Here is a 4,856-nt window from a genome sequence, read left to right as displayed (position 1 = left end):
AATTTTTTGTATTTTAGTAGAAATGGGGTTTCACAGTGTTGTCCAGGCTGGTCACAAACTACTAAGCTCAGGCAATCCGCCTGCCACAGCCTCCCAAAGTGCTAGGATTACAGGCGTGAGCCACCGCACCGGGCCACAATAGGAGCTTTAAGCAGTACCAATGCCTGGTCTTACCCTCAGGACTCTGATTGAATTAAACTGGAGCAGAGCCTGGGCCTGGGGAATTTTTTTTTAACCACACCCCCCTTCCAGGGTGGTGCTAACATGCAGCCAAGATTAGAATCACTGCTATCCTTCCTGAGAAAAGAGAGAGAAAGGAGGGACATGGAAGAGAGGGAATGAGAAAGCATGAGACCAGATTTCAGGTGCTCTGCTTGGCAGTGGTAATCGAGGGGATTTGGAAGAATTGAGAGGCAAACACATTCCAACCAAGCAGGGAAAGAGCGGTTCAAAAAAGTAATATACTCCGAATGTGTTCCATTTCAAGCAAAACAGATGTAGAAGAGTACTTCTGAAGAACCCAGAGAGTGCTTCATTTTGTGCCAGATGGCATCCTTAGAGATGCCCCAGTTTACCGAAAAATGTCCCCCAGGGAGAGTCCCATTTTTCTTTATTACCCGGTGATTCTAACCAATGCCAGCAGCAGGTTCAGAGCCCAGGCTGCTCACACGCATGGCCTTGCTGGTGTTGGCTGAGGAGCAAGCTTCTGATGTCACCATGGGCACCTCAGCAAAAGAGGCTGCCCTCTCGCTCCGTGCAGCCTGTGAGCCCGGGATGTCCCAGTGCCATCAGCACACGCCTCCCTCCCCACTGACAAGTGGGTCAGCACAGACGCAGCTCCAGCCGCCACTGAGAGCTGCTCGCTGCTGGCAGGAAGCTGCTTCTGCAGAATTAAAAACCATCAGAGTTGATCAAAGGAAGTGCAGGGTAGGCTGGCGGGCGGGCCAGATCCTAATCTCTGCTTGCTGGCCTCACACATCACCGCACATGAGTCACCCCGCTGAGCTCAGCGGACATGCTGTTTGGATTAGGCTTTTACAGGCGAGCTTTGCCAAGCTTGCCTTTGCTGTCTTGCTGCACAGAGCAGCTGAGAGGCAAGGTGGGAAGGTGGGGATGTGGGTTAGATGTGGCTGCCCAGGTGTCAAAAGGAGGTGGTCAGCTCCCCAGGCATGAGCGATTGTGTCTTCAGGGGGCGGCGGTTAGTCCTAGTGCCCCCAGCCCATCTTCTGTGCTTGGCTCAATGAACCCTATTAGAAATAACAGAGCCCATAGCAGGCCCACACCTCCTTCCTCTCTTGCCAGCTCTCCAATTAAGATGTACTATTACAGGACATGCATCTTGCCTTCACTCAACCATTTGCCTCTCAACCAGCAGGAATTCCTTTTCTCAAAAGCAAGCAACACTTCACCACTCAGGCATCTTGCCTCAAAAAAAGTGGAGTCCAGCGAAAAAGGGATGGAAGTCAGAAAATAAAAATTCCTAAATTAAGAGCCAACCCATAAAAGCAGGGCTTCCCCTAGTGCCTGGTTGGTGTGACATCACCATGAATTACTCAACGAAAATGGTGTCAGAGTGGCAGCTCGATTATTTGGGGAAAGTTTCCTCAAGAAACAGAACTCCGCAGAAAATAAGTAGGGTAGGAAACTCCAGCCCTGCACTTAGGTCTTTTGGTGCTTCCTCTAGAGGAGCTGATTTCCCTGAGCAGACCGCAAGGTGAGATTCTCTTCCGAGCAGGGTCTTCGTGCTCAGGAGCAGGAGTAGATAGAACTCAGTGGTTTGTTTTGCTTCCTTCTCTGGAAGCAATGGTAGGAACAGGATCAAAATCCTCTGTTTCAGATACTGCCAAGTTTTGCTTCTGTGCATGGTAACTTGGGAAGAAGCAGCCCCCACTATTTTGTAAGCCAAAGATTCTTGGCTTGTAGCCTCTGCTGGGATTCTCTTTAGAGTATTTTAGACTTTCATGTATTAAAGGCATCTAAGTTGGAGGTGGCAGTCCCTGACGCTTTGCAAATAAATGTTGCCACCAGTCCCTACACCACTCTTGACCATAAACCCCAAATTTCTACATTTACCATTGCTCAATCGATGTGGTTTTTAAAGTTTGTTGTTGTTGTTGTTTTTCATGGCTTTTCAGGTTTCTTCTATCCATAATTCTCATAGTGGTCAAATTTTGGTCATGAACCTGTCTTTTTTCCTCCGTTCCTCCTTCAGCATTTTCACTTGAAAATGGAAATAGAGATGGAAGGTGCCACCCTGGATAGGCTTCTAGTACGAAAAGCATTCCACAGCAGAATGGCAGAGTGGTGAGGGTCTGGCTGTCAGGCAAACCTGTGTTTGAGTCCTGGCTCTGCCACTAAATAGTAGTGTCATCTTGGAGTAATTTTCTTTCTTTTTATTTATTTATTTATTTATTTGGAGTAATTTTCTTAGCCCTTCACAGCTCAATCTTTTCATATGTAAAATGTGAATAATAACACTCTTAAGTTCATTGGTGAGGATTAAATGAGCTAATACAAGTAAAATATTCAGCACATGTCCCTAGTACTTAGGCAGCATATAAGAGATGTATTATTCTTTATATCACAATAATTACTCTATAACAAGCATTATTATTGTTGGCAAATTTAATCAGAGTCTACAGCAACAGTTCTTCCTTCAGTGCCCTAGTTAAAGTTTGTTTTAATCAGAAGTACTCACTTGAAGTGCCTGTGTTTGATTGGAATTGTCCTCATTTTTTGTTAGGAAAAGACCACGAGAAAGGAGGAGAAAAGGATCATTTATAAATGATTAAAAGGAGGTACTTATACTTGGGAATTCCTGTCTGTAACTAAAAGGAAAATGCTATGACACTAGGGGGCTTGTGATAGATGGGGAAAAGGGAGTTCTCATTCACTTCTAGCAGAGACTGTTAGTAGAGAGGAAGCCCTGGGTAGGAATTTGCTGTGGCTCAGTGTATCGAAAAAGCACATCCACTCAGCTTCTATCACTTCTCTGGATAGCTAGGGTGATGCTCATGAGTGGAGGCCTTCTGTTTAGAAAGGCACAGTGATGGGCCGGGCCCAGTGGCTCATGCCTGTAATCCCCACATTTTGGGAGGCTGAGACAGGTGGATCACCTGAGGTGGGGAGTTTGAGACCAACCTGACCGACATGGAGAAACCCCATCTCTATTAAAAATAAAAAATTAGCTGGGCATGGTGGTGCATGCCTGTAATCCCAGCTACTCGGGAGGCTGAGGCAGGAGAACCTTGGAGGCGGAGGTTGCGGAGAGCCAAGATCGCACCCTCTCCAGCCTGGGCAACAAGAGCGAAACTCCGTCTCAAAAAATAAAAATAAAAAAAAAAAGAAAGGCACAGTGATGGGCAGCATTTCCAATGCCAGGTAGGCCTAGGGCATAGTCTATAAGTGGTGGTGGGGGGCTGAAAAAAGGGGACTGGAGCCACTCTGAATAACAAAAGCAAAGGCATATTTTAATTTAGTTGGATGGAATATGTTGCCTTTAGAAAGACTTCCTTACTGATACAGAATTAGGTTGAGAATGATTGTCTTTGAGGTGTGTGCTTGTGTGTGTGTGTGTGTGTGTGTGTGTGAGAGAGAGAGCGTGAGAGAGAGAGAGAGAGAGAGAGATATCTAAGAGTTACTCATAGGAGATCAGAAGATCATAGGAAGAGTGAGGAGGAGTGTTTTGACCTCAAGTTGGCAGAAGGACCCTGAAAAGAATAAGAAATGGAGAAATGAAGCCTACCGTGGATTATTTTGGGAATCATCTAACTATATGGCATGATTCCTAACTGAGTAATTCAGACTGTGAAAAAGGTATTGCTGTGGATTATCCCTATATTACAGATTAGCCTATTTGGGGAAGAGGGGTAGAGGTTGTGTGGACCCTTTTGAGTGTCACTATCATAAAAGGGGTTCCATTAAAACGTAAGCATTGTGAAGGCTTGGATTTTTGTCATTTGTGTTTACTGCTGTATTCTAGAACCGAGAACAATGTGTCATCCCTGTGTCACCTCTTGTATCAGTTCCCTATTGCTGGTGTAAAAAATTACCACATATTTAGTGACTTAAAACCACACATTCATTATTGTCCTGATATGGAGGTAGAAGACCTAAAATCCAGGTGCTGGCAGGGCTGTGTTCCTTCCTGAGGCTTTGGGGGAGAAGGAGTTTTCTTGCCCTTTTCAGTTTCTGAAGGTTACCTGCGTTCCTCAGTCCCCTCCTCACATCACTCCGACCTATGCTTCCATCATCTCATTTTCTCTGACTCTGATTCTGACTCTCATGCCTCCTTCTGTCCCTCATGAGGATCCTTGTGATTACATCACGCTTATCCAGATAAGCCAGGATCATCTCTCCATCTCAAGGTCTTTAAATTAATCACACCTGCAAAGTCCAGATAAGGTAACATATTCACAGGTTTTAGAATGTGGACATTTTTTGGGGATCATTATTCTGCCTACTACACCCTTGAGGCCACCATCAGTGTCATGTCAAGGGAAGGGGGCAGCCCTGAGTCCTGGGGCATGACCCACAGCACTATGAGCAGAGGCCCCAGCTGAGTGTGGAGTTTAGGGACAGGTAAGAGCAGAGGGACAGGCTGCCACGTGGACTGGCTTTGGGAATAAGAAACTTACTCCCTGTCTGCAGATATACTGGAGGAAGGTGCTTTTCAGTGACAGAGGCAGAAGGATAGATTCTGCTGTTACGAATACGAGGGCTGCCCAAGCAGCAGACACTCAGGTTACAGCTCTTTTCCGGTTTGGGTGTTAAGAATTTGAGACAATTTGGAAAGCATAGTGCCTGCTTTATGGCAGATGTGCAATTCACTAAGAGTCATCTATTATTAACACCAG

This window comes from Chlorocebus sabaeus, chromosome 14 (genome assembly GCF_047675955.1).
Source record: "Chlorocebus sabaeus isolate Y175 chromosome 14, mChlSab1.0.hap1, whole genome shotgun sequence".
In the NCBI taxonomy this organism is placed as follows: domain Eukaryota; kingdom Metazoa; phylum Chordata; class Mammalia; order Primates; family Cercopithecidae; genus Chlorocebus; species Chlorocebus sabaeus.
Note: the sequence above shows the minus strand (reverse complement) of the source record.